The sequence below is a fragment of the Trachemys scripta genome, chromosome 3 (assembly GCF_013100865.1).
Source record: "Trachemys scripta elegans isolate TJP31775 chromosome 3, CAS_Tse_1.0, whole genome shotgun sequence".
In the NCBI taxonomy this organism is placed as follows: Eukaryota; Metazoa; Chordata; order Testudines; family Emydidae; genus Trachemys; species Trachemys scripta.
Genome location: NC_048300.1, coordinates 117,525,314 through 117,545,750, shown reverse-complemented (window position 1 = coordinate 117,545,750; position 20,437 = coordinate 117,525,314). Strand labels below are relative to the sequence as shown.

Sequence of the window (20,437 nt, the reverse complement as noted above, 5' to 3'; positions counted from 1 at the left end):
TATGGAATTTGTTTCAGCTGAAATGTGATTCTTCAGGAAAAAAATAGAATGATTTTCCAAAGGGAACTCATTACAGGTTCTTTTGCTGTATGAGATGGCACTCTCAGGAAAATTAAGTGTCTTGCAAATTACTACTCTGGCTTTCCTGCTGAGCTGTTCTTGTTTTGTTTTTCTGTTTTAAATTGAGAAGAGCATTGCAGATTAATAAGAATGAAATTGGTGTGTCCAGGGCAGTAAAATACCAAGTTTGTTTTACATGTAACATGCAGTTATTAAGATAATAACTAATGAATACTGTACTGTATAAAAACAATAAACTATCTGTTAGGACAGGCTAAAATAGAAATACTTCAGTACTCCTTTTGGCTTGACTGATGCACTCTACTTTGGAGTTAGAACTTAGCCAGCACTTACTGTCATATGCCAAATGACTCTCTTTTTTTTTTTTCCTGTTTCCCCTGAGGCAGATGTTTCCAAGACCCAAGATTCACAAGCTTTTTCTGTGCTTTTTTTTTTTTTTTTTTTTTTTTTAATCACAGCTACTTCACTGGGAACACAATGCACCAATATTCAAGGGATTGGTGTGTCCATTCTTTTAGATGGCCAAAGAAGGTAGTTCTCCAAAGCAATGCTTGCAAAATCCCCTAGCACTGACGAGCCCAAGCACTAAGATTTCTAGTGTGAGGCCTGAGCAGATTCTTTCTTCATTGAACAGGACATGCAGGTGAAGGAACGACAGGCACAAGTCTCAACTTTATTTAATGCTAGGTAAGACGTCATTTGCCCTACTGCTGCCTCCCAATCTCTCATACCAGGCCTCTAACTGCGTCCAGCGCAGTGTTCAGGACTCCCACTGTACAACCAATAACTTGAGTCCTATATGATAGCCTAACTCATTACAAAATGTGTCTGACGAAGTGGGCATTCACCCATGAAAGCTTATGCTCCAATACATCTGTTAGTCTTAAAGGTGCCACAGGACCCTCTGTTGCTTTTTACAGATCCAGACTAACATGGCTACCCCTCTGATACTTAACTCATTACAGAATCCTATCCACTTCCCACACTTAGGGAGGGGAGGTTCTCAAGGGAGGACCTCAGCCCACAAATATTTTAGGTCTCCCCTTTTTCCATAAGCGGAAGGGCCACTACTACAAACCTGGGTCTCATATATACTTCTGGGATATGTTCCCATTTATCTGCAATGGATGTTGGCTGCAAGTTGCGACAAGCTAAAATGGTTTTGCTTTTCCTAATATTACGCTTTTTAAATTCTTAATGCTATGATTTAATGGCAGGGTCGTCCTTAGGCATACGCAGCGTAGGGCACCTGAAAATTTGTGGCACCCCTGGGTCTTAGTGTCCACCCTCCGGGCTCTGACCCTTCCTGCAGGCTCCCTTCACAGCTGGTTGCTGCAGCCCGGTGAGTCTTCCCCCTTGTGGATCTACAAAAAGAAGAACAGGAGTACTTGTGGCACCTTAGAGACTAAAGTGAAAAAGCCTTCCAGCCTGCCAGACCTATTAGCACAACATTGAAACTGTTAGAGCCATTCAAGTGGTAACGAAGCCATTTAACAGGCATTTGCCAACCCTCAGGTATATACTGTCAGTTTCTGAATTTACTGACAAAAGCAGCTGTGTATTACTGTAATATTTACTCAGAACATGTTAGTCTACAGGACCTTAGTTTAAAATTTGCCTTAAAAATATTTCATTAGTGAGTTGGTGAAGATTATAAAATCACATCTCCAAAAAATCCTTGCATGGATATTAGATGTACAATCATCTTTAGCTGTACATGCTTGGATCTTCAGACATATAGTTTTTTAAATAAATCCTTCAAAAGACCACCTTTATCTAAAATAAACATTTTAATTTTAATTACTATAGTAAAAAAAACTTGCTTCCAAAGTCTTCCTGTCCTTTCTGTCCATCCCTTTCTCCCTTCACACACCCCCGCCCGGTGCCCACTCCCTCTCTTCCCCCCACCTTGAAGAGAGCCCTTAAAGGGACAATACCTCTTTCCTTCCAGATAGCTGGACAAAGAGTTTCCCTTCTGTACTTCTGACTATCTGATGAACTAGTTTTAAGGGAACTCTCCAGCAAAATCAGTATCTAGTAAGATATAAAATCCTTTGTTATGCCTAAAATCTTTGGAAACATATTTTTTTAAAGTTGGTGAAATTTCATAAACATGTCTATTGTTATGGAGATCACACAAAGTAAATTAGTGTTCCCTTTTTCTAAAGGTTTCAGAGTAGCAGCCGTGTTAGTCTGTATCCGCAAAAAGAACAGGAGTACTTGTGGCACCTTAGAGACTAACAAATTTATTAGAGCATAAGCATAGTCCACGAAAGCTTATGCTCTAATAAATTTGTTAGTCTCTAAGGTGCCACAAGTACTCCTGTTCCCTTTTTCTAAAAGCAATGAACATTGTTATGAACACACCAATCCTCTGTGACTGATTAATTGAAAATTCTTTCTTTATTTTGTCTTTGTTTCAGTGAGTTAAATATGTAGTAACCTGGAATGATTACTTTATGAAGGCTTAAGAGTACACTTAAAATATAAAATCAGCTTAGAAATACTGATTAAGAAAATGTACAACAGAGAAGAGCTGCATCATGTATTCCTTAATATTTAATGTTGTATTCAGCAGGACAGCTGACTCGCCCTTACTACAAAGTTTTTGCAAATAAATCTCTGACAAACTTCAGGGCATATCCAAAAACCTGTGACTGACATTTTTTATTCCCAAGTTTAGTGCTTTTAATTAGGTACCTTCTGCATGTCCAGTCTTCACCATCTGGCATGCAGTGGAAAACATGCTCTATTTTCTTTAGAAAGAAATTGCAGAAGAGTGTTTTTTTTTTTTTTTCCAAATGTTATTTGTTTCATTTGGGATCAGGGATTTGGCTGGAAGGGGTGAGCAGGGTGGGGGAGGGAGACAGCAGGGAGAGGGCAGGGCCTGGGTGGAGTGGGGTGTGGGCTGGGGCGGAGCAGGGGTGGAGTATGGCAGGGCTACAGGCAGAAGAGGTGGGCTGGGGAGCTAGCCTCCCCAAGCGGCAGATTCACCCACTGCCCATGACAGCAGGTAAGAGCAGGTTGGCTCCCGCACACTCAGCACGCACTGCAGTCTCCTTAGGCAGGGGCCATATTCACAGAACCGAATTTGCTGGCGCCGCACCTTCTGTGTGAGGGAGAGTGTACGGGAGTCTCTGCAGGGAACTGTGACTCTCCACCGCTGTGAGGCGGGCCGGGCATCTCGGTATCTTTTGCTGCCTCGTCCCTCCCTCCCGGAGCCTGGGCTGCCGTCGGGAATAGGGGCACCAGTTTAATAATACTGCATAATAGGGTGACCAGACAGCAAATGTGAAAAATTGGGACAGGGAGTGGGAGGTAATAGGAGCCTATATAAGAAAAAGACTCCAAAATCGGGACTGTCCCTATAAAATCAGGACATCTGGCTACCCTATTACACAGGGCCCCATAAATCCTAAGGATGGCCCTATCTAATGGTGCCTCCATGATGCTGTGAGGAAGTTGGGAAAATAAAACCACCAGACTTGGCAATTTTGATGAAAAATTCCATGCTGAGTGGGTAATCGGTCACATCCACATTGTCATGAATAACATAGCCTGGGTTGTATATTAAGGGGGGGGGAGGAGAAGTAGCTGTCCAGAGCAAGAGGCTTTTTGAAAAGCCCAAGGAAGCTTAAATAGACAAAGGTGTAAGGGGGTAAGGGAATGAAAGCCAATAAACTAGCCCATTCCTCTACCTTCTGCCAATGGGAACGTGGCAGATATGAAAGTGCACTCTCTGTCAGTCTTCCCCACCACCTGAGTGCTGTGTCCTTTCTGTGAAGTCACCCAAAGTTGATTGTGGGAGTGGGGCATTTATCTTTTTGGAATTAGTCTTTTGCAACAACTTTTGAGTAAGTTTTCCCCATGCAGATGTACTTGCTTCTTTGTGATAGCCACTCAATTCTTCTTGAGTTTTGCTTTTGCTTTTTAAATAATTTCTGTTAATTAATGGCTGTTTAAAATCTGATCAATGAGAATGTTGAATCTACTACTTTTAGCACATTTTATACCTGATCAATTTCACAGAATTTTATATGTGTGTGTGTATATATATCTATATATATCTATATAAGTATAAATAGGAATGACTCTTGGCTATTCTACCAGATTGGTAAGAATGAAATCTGTCCATGCTACATGACTATATTTTTCATTTATTATTCTGGTGATTATAATTTTGTTGTACTCATCATAAATATCTAGTTCTTTTGAGATATTTTCTAATCTGCATCTGGGAAGATGAAAAAAATATAAAATAAATGGACTTCCAAATATCAGTGATCTTAACTTGTGGAGCATAGGATGTCATAGCGGTACTGATATTGAAGTGATTGTTGGAAACTGTTGTTGAATCTTTTGTCCCCTTTGGAAACTCTTGAACATCATCTCCATCATCTATGATGCAAAATATATAAGAATTGTCACTGAATGTTTTTGTGTGCAGTGTTATTGTAGCTGTGTTGGTCCCAGGATATGAGAGAGACAAGGTGGGCGAGGTAATATCTTTTATTGTACCAACTTCTGTTGGTGAGAGAGACAAGTGTTCTAGCTACACGGAGCTCTTCCTCAGAAAGGTACTCAGAGTGTTACAGCTAAATACAAGGTCAAATAGATAGTTTAGCATAAGTAGTTAGCACATATTCTAAGGGACTATTCAAAGTGAAGGGGCCCGTTAGACCCCTGTAGTGATAGGACAAAAAGCAGGGCCGGCCCTAGGCACCAGCAAAACAAGCTGGTGCTTGGGGCGGCACATTTTTAGGGGCGGCATTCTGGCGCGGGCCATGCCGCCCCTAAAAATATGCCCCAGCCGCCCTAACTCACCTCCGCTGCTGCCGCTCGCGCGCCGCTGCGGGAGATCCCGAGCGGCCGTAGCCCACGAAACAGCTGATTCGTGCGCCGGATCAGCAGCGCATGCGCCGTGGCCACTCGGGATCTCCCCCTCCCTCCCGGGTTTGAGAGCCTGGGAGAGAGGGAGAGCAGCGGCGCACGAATCAGCTGTTTCGCATGCCGCGGCCGCTCGGGATCTCCCCCTCCCTCCCAGGTTTGACAGCCTGGGAGGGAGGGGGAGACCCCGAGTGGCCACTGTGCATGCGCTGCTTCTCCCTCTCCCTTCCTCCTTCCTAGGCTTGAGAGCCTGGGGGGAGGAGGCAGGGCTGGGGATTTGGGGAAGGGCGGAGTTGAGGCGGGGCCAGGGGTGGGGTAAGAAAAAAAACTGGGTGGGGGGGGGCCAGGGTACCTAGAGTGAAGCAGGGCTGGGGAAAGGCCAGGGGAGCTGGGAAGCTCCAGCCTGGAAAACCCCCAGCCTGCAGGTCTTGCTGATGTCCTAAAACAGGTACTGGGGTTGCAGAGGGGCAGCCCAAGGGTAGGCAAAGGCAGCAGGCCCAAACCCTCCTTGCTAATGACGAATGGCTTGTATACTGCAGTCTGCCCCAGTGAGAGGGGGCTAGATGGTGACTGGCAGTAGCCATCATAGACTGAGGCGAGGTGGGGATAGAGGGTTGGGGGTTCCCCAGGGAGGGGAGACCCAGAGCTGTGGGGGTACTGCAGAGGGCAGAACCCTGAGAAAAAGGGGCACTGGGGTCCGGGTGGGACATGGGGGCCAGCAATAGGCGAGACACCGGCCAGCAGAGGGTGCTCCGGAGCTGGAGAGCTAATTCCTAGGACGACCAGCAGGAGGCACCGTGGTAGGTGAGTCGTTGCATCGCTACACCCCCCTTTTTGTCCTAGGACTACAAGGATGTTAATGGGCCTTTTATTTAGCTGTGACATTCTGAGGAGCTTTCCCAGACCTGAGGAAGAGCTCCCTGTAGCTTGAAAGCTTGTCTCTCTGTCACAGCGGTTCTCAAGCTGAGTATGTCTAACCCTGGGGATATGCAGAGGTTTTCGGGAGGGTACATCAACTCATCTAGATATTTGCCTAGTTTTACAACAGGCTACATAAAAAGCACTAGCGAAGTCAGTATGCACTAAAATTTCATACAGACAACGACTTGTTTGTACTGCTCTATATACTATACACTGAAATGTAAGTACAATATTTATGTTCCAGTTGATTTATTTTATAATTATATGGTAAAAATGAGAAAGGAAGCATTTCTTCAGTAATAGTGCACTGTGACACTTCTGTATTTTTATGTCTGATTTTGTAAGCAAGTAGTTTTTAAGTGAGGTGAAACGTGGGTGTACACAAGACAAGTCAGACTCCTGAAAGGGGTACAGTAGTCTGGAAAGGTTGAGAGCCACTGCTCTAATCAACAGAGGTTGGTCCAGTAAAAGATATTACCCCATTCACTGAATATTTTGGGCATTTTGGAGCTAATACAACGTTTTCCATTTGACTAATGTACAATGGCTGACAATGATCGTTCATATGTATTTAAGACAATTATGTGGTTGGGTTTTTGTCCTAGGGACTTGGAAGTTTTTCGGCTTATTTATTAATTTTATTAATTGGTTATTGAATTCCAGCTTTTGTGGAGTCAATGCTTAATATGCTAGTTAGAAACTTAAACATTGATTTGACATAAAATTAACAAGCACATTTAGTTTTGGAGACTGTAGTTCCTTATATTTGCCTTTCAGATGTCATTGAATTGTATGTTGAATACTAAAAATGTGGAAGGTGTCACCATAGCACTAAAATGTTTTCTTTTCGTTAAAATTCATAAGATAACCTCTATTTTCAAAAAATCTTTATTCCTTTGGAAAATGGAAGGGGTGTCCGTAACATAACTCCTGGTTTAAAAAACAATCAATAGTGGGATGTAAACTAAAAGTGATACAAATTTAGTTCTACCATTGCTATATATGTGAATTATGAAAGAAGCTGAAGTTATGTTCAGATTCCTAGGTTTCAAAGGTAGCAAAGAATTGTTGTGAAATTTTACTAATATAGATATATAGAAATGCAGAAAAGATGATGCAACAATAGATGCTATATAATGACCTACAAGATCTTCACCAAGCATTCTCAAAACTATGATACCCATACAAGGAAATAAAGAAAGAAATCAACAGAGCCAGACGTGTACCCAGAAGCCTCCTGCTACAAGACAGGCCCAGAAGAGAAACCAACAGAACTCCACTGGCCATCACCTACAGTCCTCAGCTTAAACCTCTCCAACGCATCATCTGTGATCTACAACCCATCCTGGACAATGATCCCTCACTTTCACAGACCTTGGGAGGCAGGCCAGTCCTTGCCCACAGACAACCTGCCAACCTTAAGCATATTCTCACTAGCAACCACGCACCGCACCATAACAACTCTAACTCAGGAACCAACCCATGCAACAAACCTCAATGCCAACTCTGCCCACATATCTACACCAGCAACACCATCACAAGACCTAACCAGATCAGCTACAACATCACCGGCTCATTCACCTGCACGTCCACCAATGTTATATATGCCATCAATGCCCCTCTGCTATGTACATTGGCCAAACTGGACAGTCACTACGCAAGAGGATAAATGGACACAAGTCCGATATCAGGAATGGCAATATACAAAAACCTGTAGGAGAACACTTCAACCTCCCTGGCCACACAATAGCAGATGTAAAGGTTGCCATCTTACAGCAAAAAAACTTCAGGACCAGACTCCAAAGAGAAACTGCTGAGCTCCAGTTCATTTGCAAATTTGACACCATCAGATCAGGATTAAACAAAGACTGTGAATGGCTTTCCAACTACAGAAACAGTTTCTCCTCCCTTGGTGTTCACACCTCAACTGCTAGCAGAGCACCTCACCCTCCCTGATTGAACTAACCTCGTTATCTCCATACTGATTTATACCTGCCTCTGGAGATTTCTATTACTTGCATCTGAAGAAGTGAGGTTCTTACCCATGAAAGCTTATGCTCCCAATACTTCTATTAGTCTCAAAGGTGCCACAGGACCCTCTGTAACCTTTGGCATGCGGCCCCTCAGGGAAATCTGCTGGCGGGCCGGGATAGTTTGTTTACCTGCAGCATCCACAGGTTCGGCCGATCGCAGCTCCCACTGGCCGTGGTTCACCATTCCAGGCCAATGGGGGCTGCGGGAAGTGGCATGGGCCGAGGGACGTGTTAGCAGCCTCTCGAACAGGTCTTTCTGCTGGGCTCTATTTTCCTCTCTCAGCTGACATTACTGCTCCAGAAACTGAGCTGCAAACATCTCTTCACACATTGAAACTCTGTTCTCTTGCTGTGCAACCTATCTATGCCTTTTGCATTTACCATGAATCCTCCTTCTTCTGGTACTTCACCTGATTTTTGACCCTGTCCAGAATGTCCACCATACGTTCATGACAGAAACACTGTCCGTGACAGTTCTGCATCCCAGGAACCTGTGCTGCTGAAGTGGAAGGAGCAGCAGAGGTTGAAGGACTAGCAGAGCTCAAAGGGCCTGTTGCAGTGCGCGATTCACCACTGCGGCACCTCCTGCTGGTTGTCTCAGGGAATTAGCTCTTTTCCAGCCTGGGCGCCTTCTGCAGGCCGGTGTCCTGCTTGTAGCTGGCTCCCGTGTCCCTCCCAGACCCCGGTGCCCCTTTACCCGGGGGGTGCCCCCTGGCAATACCCCCACCAGTCTCTATGGGTCTCCCCTCTCTAATCCCCACCTTGCTTCAGTCTGGGCTACTGCCAGTCATTACCAAGCCCCTGCTCCCTGTGGCAGACTGCAGTGTAAAAGCCACTCATCATAGGCAAGGGGGTTCGGACCTGCTGCCTTCCTCTGCCTCCCAGTACCTCTATGGGCCTTGGACCAGGCCCTGCAGTCTGAGGAGTTGCTAGCCTGGAGCTCCCCTGCTCCTCTGGCCTTCCCCAGCCCTGCTTCACTCCCAGTACCCTTTAGGACTCAGGCAACTAGGTCCATCTCTCTCCTCAGCTAGAGGGAGACTCTTTCAGCCCCTGGCTGACAGCCCTTTTATAAGGGCCAGCTGTGCTCCGTTTGGGACGTGGCCCCAGCTGCGGCTGTTCTGCCAATCAGCCCAGCTTTGCCCCTGCCCCAGCCCTCTCCCAGGGCTGTTTTAAGTCCTTCCGGGCAGGAGCGGGTGATCACCCCGCTACAGGGCCTAAAAGAAGACCCCAAACAATGCACCTACCACAGCTGGGGCTGGATATTGTTTCAGTGCTTCACAACAGGTACAGTGCTTCCCCAGGCAAAAGTGCCTTTTGGAATTTCAAGGCCCAAAATTGATACTTTGTAAAATTGAATTACAGTATGTTCTGAGAGGAGAACCTCAGCTCCCAAGCTCCTGGGGCAAAACTCAGTTAATCACAGTGATAAAACTGCACAATGATAAGTAACAATTAAAAAAAAAAAATTAAATTGAGAGCTCCTTGCCTTTTGATGGGAGAGGGGAGTCGTGGTTTACTATATAAACCTTTTCTATACTTTCAGGCATTCCGCATTCTTGAGGACATTACAATCCTAGGGGTTTCAGAATGGCACAGAGATTTTATTCCAAGCTGCCAGTGACAAGCCAGCCGCATTATCAAACTTATGGTGACAGAACAGCACATCTACGAATGGAATGGACTGGTGACCTACGGGGCTGGGCCCTTCCCTGCAATTTGACTACCTAGCTGGAGTTCTATTGTGCGAAAAGTTTGTGGCTATCAACATCCAGGATTGGATCCAAATTCATGGGGAAATCAACAGGATGGTGCATTAGCATCCACATGATATGACTGCCTGCCTCTCTATGGCTTTGTATGGCCCCCGATGTAAGCTACTCTTAACGCGTCTACTAGGAACCACATGCAAACACACAATAATACGGACACTCAGATAACTACACAGCCACCACATTTCTGGATTGCATACAAACCTCACACCATATTCTGGACATTGATTTCATCACCTATGGGCTACATTAAACCTTCCAACCCCACTCCTGGAAAGTTTTCTGTTCACAGCCGACTTGTTACGTTGTGGCATGCCTCATTTGTATGGCATGGCATATTAAAAGGGAAGGCAGTATAAGGGTCCAACTATAAACACCCCAGTGCATTTCTGTAAGAATGTGCAAGTATCTAGTAAAAAACTAATTTTAAAATGCTTGTTTCACTGTTGTTTGTGCTTCCCGGTCTCCATTTTGAATTTCACAGATTAGTGCTGGTGGGGGAGTAAAGGGGGTGTGGGGGGTTGATGCCGGGGTCCTGGCATGCAATCCACCATTATTGGATATCATTGTTGCCCAAGGCTTGCAATAAATTTTGCATTGGGAAATAAACCAAAAATTGCTCCCATGCCTATATTAATAGCAACAAACATGGAGTCAGAAACTTACCAAGCTCAGGGACTATTTCTGCCTTTTGTGTTTCTGAGGCTGGTTCCGTGGCAGGCAGCTCCCTTGGGATGGCATCAGAAAGCTCCTGTGAGTAGGGACCCAGAATGTGCTGTAGCTGCTCCAGCAGTAAAGTCTCCTTTTGGACCAGTTTGAGTACAAGAGTCACTTTGGCACCCTCATCCAGCTCTTGCTGGCTCCTCTCCAATCCAATACTGGATTCACGAGTGCACCATCCCAGCTGACCAGGCTCTTATGATGTGCTGATGGCTCAGTACAGTACCCAGCACCTGGTCAAACTCCTCATAAAAGGGACAGGAGGATGGCGAGTTCCCAGAAGTGCAGTTCTCATCTCTGGCTTTCCAGTAGTTGGCCTTGAGCCACTTAATCCTCTCCATGCACTGGTCACCAATCCCCAATGCTGCCAGCTGGTCCACATGGCCATTCCTGGAACTCTGGCTAAAGTCAAATTGTTTGCTTGCCTTGCACCAGAGATTAACCAAAATCTATCTGCTCCTGCGACCAGCTAGCAGCATGCTTGGTAAAAGGATTTCTTCTTGTCCGTGGCCTTACAAATGCAGGAGAACATTCTCTCTGCCTGCAGCTCAGCACTTAGAACAAAATGAAAGGATTAAATGCTGGTTCCAGGGCAGGCAGTTCCCTTGAGATGGCATCAAAAAGCTCCTCTGAGTAGGGACCCAGAGTGTATTTGAACCAGGAGGTTGCTTCCGTTTCCTGGAAGTTGATTGACCAATCTTGCAAAATGATGGTTGTGGGTCTGAGCCCCCTTGGGAGTTGGGCTCGAATGCTCTATCCCTGCTAGGTCTTGTGGCCCAGGCTTGGGCCCAAGTTAGACAGAATTGCGTGTAGCTGGAAGGGGGGGGATTGGACTTGAGTCTGAGCTTGAGCTCTCATTGCAGTGTAGACATACCTTCAGTGTCTACAAGCTCTTACAAAATAATAACCATGACTCTTGGTAGAACAATACCAAAATCACAAAAGGGAAAGCTCAACAAGTCAACCTAAATCTGTGTACCAAAGAACAGAAAAGCAATAATTAACAAAATATTACCTACTTTATCAGATTTGAAGCAATTGAAGTAAGACAAATATATCAAATGTTAATAGACTTAGAGGAAAAGTTTGAAGGATATTTGTGTAAAGTAATGACTTTACTTTAAATCTAGAGTCTTTCCCTTTCCACAATGGGAATTCGACATTAGGGATCCTAAATATGATAGAAAATGAAATAATCCTGAAGAATCAAACAGTTCAGCACCAAAAGAGTACACAACCAGAAAATCAGTATGGGACCACTGTCAGAGGCCAATGGAAAAGAGTCAAAACTAGAAAATCAAACGACTGGAGGTTTTGAAATGACCCATAGCTCTACATAGTTGAACAACGATTTAATATATTATGTTCATAATTTACAAATGATTCTTGGACAAGGGTCTATACAAGATGGAACTGTAATATCTAATATATTTTTACAAATATCCAAGGTATAATGTGTGTCTCGTGTAACCTTGAATGAAAATTGTCATACAACTTTAAATAAGTGCAGGTGACAGTGTACATCAAAGAAGACATAGTGACCTGGACAAGAAATTGCATATTTATCTTTATTTTGGTATGAGGGCCAATAGCTCTGGGAAGTGTATTAGGTTACAGATACAGGATAAACAGAATTTTAGGGCTTCTGTGTTCAATGACGTGATTTTTAGAAAATTAAGCTATATGAGTGGCAACTATGTTGTAAGACACAAATATACATAGTTTCCATGGTGGTGTGCCTCCTCCCCTCCCATCTCCCCATCTGACACTATTTTCTTTTTGTGCAAATATGACAAAACTGACAACAAAAGCAGAGCCATCAACTTTGCATGACAATCCATACTAAACAACTTTACCAACCACAAAGTCTTGAGGCTTTGAAATTAGCAAGGCTGCATGCCATATCAAAGAGAAATTGCTGGCACATCCTGTTTAAAATGAAAAGAGGCAATTCTGGTCTTCATGCCAATCTGGCTGGACTCCACGTTTATTTTCAATATTCTTCCACAAGTAAAAACTGTCTGCTAAAGATTACAGTGTGCTAGTTTCCTTATTACAAAGTGGTTTTTTTTGTTTTGTTTTTTGTTTTTTTTTAAATACAGGTTGGCCCTATTGTATGCTAGAATAAAAAGTCTTATTTTATTTAATGGTCTAGGAAGTTGGGGGACTTAAGCATGAGCTGGAAGGGATGAACTTAACATATTGAAGTGCTTTGCTGAATTGGGACTGTAGTGTCTCCACTCTTACTAAAGAGTGTTCCTGTCTTTACATTTTCTTATAGGTTCTTTTTACTTTATTCTGGAGTCATGAGTTGCAGGAGAGAATTTTTGGTGTCTGTTTTTAAGGTCACTATTCTTGGTGCAGGTCTCCATCTGTCTATTTAGAGACTTATATTATGCTTATTACTATGGTGGGCTGAGTGTTTCGGAATTCTCTGTCTCATAGATTCTCTTTGAGTCTTTCATGCCTCTTTGTGACAAAGGAAGAACAGATGATGCTTCCTCGAGATCCTGTTAATCTTAAGGGATTAGCTAGGATGGGTCATCTGATATGGTCCTTTTCCTAGGAAAAGGGTCAGACCTTATAAAAAGAAATACTATTGCAATGATCCAATCAGTGTAATAACACTGAGAGTGAAATGTATTATTTTGGATCACTACAGGATTACTTGCTTTAAATAAGAGACAAAATCCAGGATCCAAACTGGAGCTCCAGTTCAAGAAAGTACTTAAACTGTGCCTAACTTTATGCATATAAGGTGTCCTATTGAAATCATTGAGACTACTGGGATTTTTTAAGTTAGTGTGTGCTTAAGTATATGGCTGAATTGGGCCCTTGGATCTCTCATGTGGTAGCAAAACTCATTGCCTCTGAGTCCCTCGGCCAGCTTAATTTTTGGATGTTTTAATTTATTTACATTCTACGTCGTCATATTGGTCACTTTTACTGAGTTAGTTAGTGTGATAAGTGATTTGAATCAAGTAAATTTAAAAACAAATGTTACACTTTAAGGTCCTGATTTTCCAGCTAAAAGAAACCCCAAGTTATGGCTCTTGTTCCTTCCTCTATCTGTCTTTCCCCCCATTAATATGGCATCATGTTCACGTTCAGAGATCCCTACTGTATTATACTGAAATGCAATGGAGTGCAGTTGAGAGCTATAACTATCATAGCTGTTTTGTTTTATTTTTCAGTGTGTATAATTGCTCTCCAAAGTCTACTTAATTACTATGCTTTTGGGGTTTTTTCTAGGAATCTCCATTTCAGTCCATGTCCCAGCACTTCAGAGTCAGTGTAATAAATTCTGACCCATCTTGAAATCCCTATAGCAAGGATTGAAAAAAGAGGTGCCTCAAAACAATATATATATATTTTAAATGCAACATATAGACATAACAGTACAAAGAAGCCATTTATATAAGCCATTCAGTCTGTAGGATGATGAAATGTGTTTGTTGATATCAAACATTCTAATAAGATCTTCAAAGCTGTCACAATAAAATGTTTTGTCCCAGGGGCAGAGAAGGTACAGACTGGTCACCAAAATGTGGCCCTCAATACAGCTAATGACCACTCTCTCACTTTTTAATATAAAGATGAGGCCCTTAGACAACAGGTCCCAGAGTGCAGTGCTCCACCTGATTGGAGAGAAGGGAATTGCATGTTCTGACCTGTAGGATTCTGTTAGTTGCATCACTCTATTAAGGATAAGGGCAGCTACAGTTTGCTTGACTTAGCATAAACTAAATCTGGCCTTCACACTCTGCAAATGTGCAAATTGCCAACATCTCTTGTAGTGCAAAGTTCAAACCCTTCTGGGGTAGTACATATTATGGAGACACTGTTAAAATGATCTTTGGGTGAGTTGTGATGATTCCCTCAGAAATGTTATACTTTATAATTTCAGACCCTATTGTAAAGCTGTAACAGTGTTATTGTGAAGGTGCTCTGGAATCTTCATTGAAAATGTATTTTTTTCTGTTCCTGAGCCAATTTTCAAATCTTAAAACTCAATGTATTTTTAAATGGAGTGACTAAATCATTTGCTGAAAAGTTTCCACTCCAAACTAAGGATTAAGTGGTATGTAAAATTAAGTTGTTGTTTTTTTTTTAAAAAAAAGTTGCTGTTTTTCAGTAGAGCGTGATGAAAAAAGGATCTGAAGCAACAGAAAGTTCCTCCCTCCCTTTTTGTCCATGTTACAACCAAAAAAAAAAAAAAGAAAAAACAACAGCCAAACTCATGCAGAAGAAAAATTGAAAGGGAGGAAAAAAGAAGCTTAAATACCAATTGTCAGTTCAAACCATTTTTTAAGGTAAAATAATAAACCCCTTAGAAAGGGAGTTTGTAATTCATGTTTGGTACATCCTTAACTTTGTGCCATAACTGGTGCAGTTTTTTTCTAAAGACTTTTATCTGTTCGGTTTTACCCCTTTTGAAGTATTAGCATTGTTGAAGCATTTAAATGAAATGATATGCAAGCACATTGAAACATAAAGGAAATTGAAGAATATGTTTTCAATTAAAACTTTCAATGTAGCAGGTTCATACCTCTTTTTGTTAACAGACACTTTATGTAACAAGCATCACTGAATGGCTCTGTAATATTTTGAACCTAAGTCTTTTGAATTCACAGGAATTACCCCATGTTAATAACTCAGCAAATACCATAATTAGGCTATTAAAAATCTAGCATGTGATTAATCTGAAAGAAAAGTAAAACTGTTTTCAAATGGTCTAATAACTAGATCATAACCTCTTATCAATTTGAAATGTATCCCATTGGAAACATGAGGGGATTACACAGCAGAAATAGGGTTTTTCATTCTCTGTGTGCATCACATGAAGAAATATTAAAGGCTTATGAAGGCTCAGTAAATCATTTTGCTATTCAGACACTGAATTTCAGATAAGTGAAATATTTGCTGGTATTTTTACGTTTTGTATCATATTCCGAGACTTGAAAAGAATGGAATGTCTTTTTCCTACTTGCAGTAACGTTTATTGCTTCTTATTCAGCGCTTGCTAGTAAAGATAATAAAATGTGAGCATAAATCAGCCTATTTTAAGAGACATCTTGTTTTATATAATAAACTTAGATCAAATATTTTTCTTTTAAAATGTATTACACTGTTTTACATTCATTTCATCTGAAAACAACACAATTGCTTTTTTTTTTTTTTGTAACTGCCATGTATTTTAGTAATTTCCCCCCCCTTCTCACCCCCCATCTTTCGGGATGTCTGGCATGACTACATTCTCATCCTACCTTTTAGCTGAGTGAAAGATGTCTTTAGATAGAGGGATGCTTGTTGGATGTCACAAAGTTGCCACTTTCTCGGTGAAGGGGTGCTCCTCTTGCAGCAGTCATGATTCACAGAATCTTTCAGCAGGCATTTCAGGAGGGTTAAAGTGAGGCAGCTCACTAATTCAAAAGCCTTTTTTGGTAGCTTTTGGACTTTTTAACTTTTTATGCAAAGCTAAGCTGAATCATATGCTGGCTACTGAATGATGGATCTGCCTTCTGAGTCAGTTCCAGGAGAGAATAATTTTCTGTTTCCCAGCAGTTAAATGGCTCTGTATGAGAGGTGGAAGGGGATTGAGGATTCTGATTCATCTGATCCCATGTGTTAATTTAAAGACGAGTATGACATTTATTTTGGCATACATCTTTACACTGGGATGGGATTAGTATGACTTGGAAAGCAAAATCTCTAGTGTTTCTAATTAATCAAAATTATTTGTATACTTTAAGGGAAAAAAAACACTCTGTCATTACGGTGTCTTCCCATGTTTATTGCTCTGTTCACGTTACAGTATCAAAGTTCAGATTTCAGAATTGTTTGGATAATTCCTGGGAGGTCTTATTGCTGATTCTACATCTGTCTTCCATCTTTGTGCTACTTTGAGTTTTATATGTACAATATCAGCCAGATTTAGGATGTACAGGAGCTTTGCCTGAGTAAGGAGTGATGGTTTTAAGAGAATTGACTGTAGGTTTTAGGGTGGGACCCATGGAATAATCTCTCCAGCCCCACTTTCCTCACTCTTCCCCATTTGTGCTGTCTGTTTTGGAACCCTGAGTATTTCCATTTGTCATACACTCCTCCGAAGCCCCGTTCACAGCTGTTAGTTTTATGATCAAAGAAGGTTACATTGGGTTCCATTGTAAGTCCATCACTTTTGCTCTTTAATTAACTGGAGAATGCATAGTCATATAACACAAGGCACTTCTTTATCATCAGAGAAAGAGAGCTTTGCCTCTGGAGTATTTTCAGGCTCTGTCTCTGGGAGAAAGAATAGGACCAGAAAATTAAATCTCATGAATGGCAATGCAGTGGGTGTGCATTAACTGTGGATCACTTAGTAACTTTAATGAAAGACTTCTAAAGCAGCTATTTAATTTTCACATATTTATAATGTGATGAAGTGGGTCTCATGAAATAATGTATCTTTAAGTAAGTGCTGATACAAAAATGAACCAAACACCATCGTGGTTGCTTTTATGTAGTATTACAAATGAATCATGGAAATTGCAGATGAAAGATACCATTCTTTTGCTAGTGCAGAATATTCCCTACAGTACATTCTTAGAGATGGGCCAAAACTGGAACTTCAGCTCAGAATACTTGGGAATTTCAGATAGGTTTGGATTCAGATCCCCAAATTCAAACCTGCCCGTATGGTTTTGGTTTTATGTTGGATCCAAAATGGGAAGGGGTTCGCTTTCCATTTCTGGTTCACATTTAGCCCAAATTTTGTCAGAATAGTTCTGTAGAAATTCTTTTGTCCTCAGATGGAAGAAATTCTTTAAGAGCCCAAACTCTAGCCCTAATTCTGCCTAGAACTTGAGCTCTGTACTTAATGCAATCTAGGCATGGCTTGGAACCCTGGCTTTCTACCCATCTTCATTTGCGTTTCCTTACAAAATTATTCCATTTGGATGAATCTAAGTGGGATTGTCAATTTTTTTTTAACAAGACTATTTTGAAGATAATGGGTGTAATCCTGGCCGCACTGAAGTCTATGGAAGTTTTGCTATACAACCTTAGTCTGGTCCCCTTCTGCATATGCATTGTGGCAAAGCCTTTAATCACATGATCACGCACTATTTTTATCCACATGGCGCTCAGGGAATGAATCAGGGTTGGTTAGTGAATGAGGCTGGTATCTACAGGACCTTTGCCTCATTTGCTGAAGAAGTTGGAGGTTTGTAATAAATGGTGCGGGGGGTTGGAGGAAGACAAGGGATGGTCTCCTGGATAAGACAGATGAAGGATTCTGTCCCTGCTTCTGCCACAGAATTCCTATGCAGAACCAGACTTTGCTCCTGATCCACGTGAGCTCAGTGGCAAAACTCCCAGTAACGTCAATGATGCAGGATCAGGCTCCAAATCTTTTAAATCAAATGTGTGGCAGTTGGCAGCTAATTGTATGCTCCTCATTTTCTAAGTTCTTCATATTAACGCACGTTAGGGCCTGAGTTGCGGAAGTACTGAGTACTCACAACTGCAATTGAAGTAAGCGTATAAAGTGCCATAAAATGCTAAGTATTCTGAAAAATAAGATCCTAGGCATCTTCAAACGGTCACCCAAAATGAGTGGACACTTCTGACGCTACTGTCTCTGTGCCTCAGTTCTTGACCTTATAAAATGGGGTTGATAATACCACCTCGTCTCACAGGAGTAGGTGCAGATAAATTCATTTAGTGTTTGCCAGGCACACACATTACAGTAATTAGTGTCACAGAAAAGCTAATGAGTAAATTGATAATTCTGTATTCATAGCAATGTGTGAACGGTATGCAGAAATAAGACACTGGTCAATATACTGAATGATGAGGATAAAATGAAACACTGAATGGTTGCCTATTTGGTGAGCACCATCCGTTGTATGCACTGAATGAGGCAGGCGTCTTTTGGAAAAAATTGTGTGTGATCTGGTAATGAAAGTCTGTATCATAATGCAGATGCACAAGAGGGCTAATTAAGGTTGCACAGAAAACCTTAATACTGACATTTCCTATCTTTTCAGTGCTTGACTTTGTAATCTTAATGTTCTTTTAATGTAGGTTTCTTCTTTTTTCTTATTTAATTCATTTACTAAACTTTTTAAAAAGCAAACTGAAAAAATAAAATTTCCATCACGTAGGAACACATTGACTCCTACATTGTGTTATCAGCAGGATTTAATTCCCAGGTCTGGTGCTTACAGACCCCTCTGCTCCCATTCCCAAGCCTGGCTCCTTCTAGTCTGCTCCCTCCAGCATGCCTCTGTCCACTCCCTCCCATCACCTGGCTCTTGTCAGAGTCCTCCTCTGCCACCCTCCCCTGGCTCCTGTCTGCTCCCATGCCTCCCTGACTTCCATGTGTCTTCTCACTCCACTGCATTCCAGGTTATTTTCTTCTCTTCCAGATTGATTGGGTGCCAGCAATTAGAGCATTGAGAGCATTTGAAAGATAATCTGTCTTTCAATTCTGGTGCCTCATGCCACTTAAGTCACTAAGAGGAGGAATTGCAGGGACTTTTCAGCTTGGAAAAGAGACTACTAAGGGGGGATATGATAGAGGTCTATAAAATCATGACTGGTGGAGAGAAGGTAAATAAGGAAGTGTTATTTACTCCTTATAACACAAGAGCTAGGCGTCACAAAATGAAATTACTAGGTAGCAGGTTTAAAACAAACAGAAGGAAGTATTTCTTCACACAACGCACAGTCAACCTGTGGAACTCTTTGCCAGAGGATGTTGTGAAGGCCAAGACTATAACAGGGTTCAAAAAAGAACTTAGATAAATTCATGGAGGTTGGGAATGGGCGGCAGGGGATGGGGTGGATCACTTATGAAAGTTCTTTTCAGCCCTGGAGCCTTGGGATGGAGTTTGCGATTTCAAATGTGTAGTCTGGTTGGTACATAGGAGTTTTTTGAGGATGGACTATGCTCATTACAGATGGAAACTTTGGAGAATTTAGCTGCTGAACCCTAAGAAGCCTCTACTGCACATGTGCAAACTGTAAATTAGGATAGACTTTCACTGGAATGTCAGAAAGGGCAATTCTTAACACCAGGGCAATGCCTCTGCCAGATTTCAAGTCCCTCTCCAAAGCATAGCAGTGCTAGAGCTTCCCGGTAAAACAGTTGTAAAATGTTTTAACATCCAAGAGTCCAAAGTGAATTGTTTGAGTGGACAGAAGAGTGACCATAGTGGAAGTCATGAGGACTTCATGAGCCTACCAAAAACTTTAGTCATCTTAGCTAGGAGACTCTTTGCATGCAAGCACAACAGCAAAACCTAGATATACTTCTTCAGGAGGAGAGGTGTACTTATCCCAAACGCCTTCCCATTATTGCACCATTTGGAAACTCCAGCAAGAAAGTGCAACAGTGCTCATAGTGACTCCTTCTTGGGACACATGATTCTCTAATTTAGCAAGCACCCAGTGCCTGCTATGTTTCTGCCTCACAAGACAGGATCTGTTACCAAGGGCCTATTTCTCCATCACAAACCTGAGAGACTAAGCCTATCTGCCTGATTTTTGAGAGGAAACACTTGAATGGCTGTTCAGTCAGAGTAATCAACACTTTACTTGCTTCCACAAAGTCTCTTTCTCAAAATTTTCAAAGGTGACTATTGACTTTTGGACCTCAAGTTTTGGGTACCCAGTTTGAAAAACTTTAAAAGGACCGAAATTTTCAGAACACCCCCTTTTCAAAGTCTAGCCTTTTTAAGGTGTCTCAAGTTGGCCACCCAATGTCACCTGCTAATTTTGAAAATCTTGGCCTAAATATGAATAGGAGTATAAAATTAGTGAGGCAAAAGTTTTTCAACTTCTCCTTATAACAGTGTTGTTTTTTCCTTTGTAAAGTGTTTATTTGCATGGTAATTTTGGAAACAACAATAGACTCAGAACCAGACAGATTTTTATTTTAAAGTAATGTATCTTTAAAATAATATTTGCACAGGAAATTAATTTGTAAGATGAGGCAAAGAGACAACAACACAGTGAGGGGGTTAGAAGTAGTTGTAG

The 20,437-nt window shown here is 41.9% G+C and overlaps 2 protein-coding genes across 2 annotated transcripts in view; one reads left to right on the top strand and one right to left on the bottom strand.

Annotated features, from left to right (window-relative positions):
• Window positions 1–15,988, bottom strand: part of COL10A1 (collagen type X alpha 1 chain) — a 73,511-nt gene extending 57,523 nt beyond the window's left edge. Inside the window, exon 1 of the mRNA XM_034765828.1 lies at window positions 15,679–15,988. The gene's annotated coding sequence lies outside the window, so the exon portion shown is untranslated. The remainder of the gene's footprint in view (window positions 1–15,678) is intronic.
• Window positions 1–20,437, top strand: part of NT5DC1 (5'-nucleotidase domain containing 1) — a 277,652-nt gene that overhangs the window by 81,874 nt on the left and 175,341 nt on the right. The gene's annotated exons all lie outside the window — the stretch shown is intronic.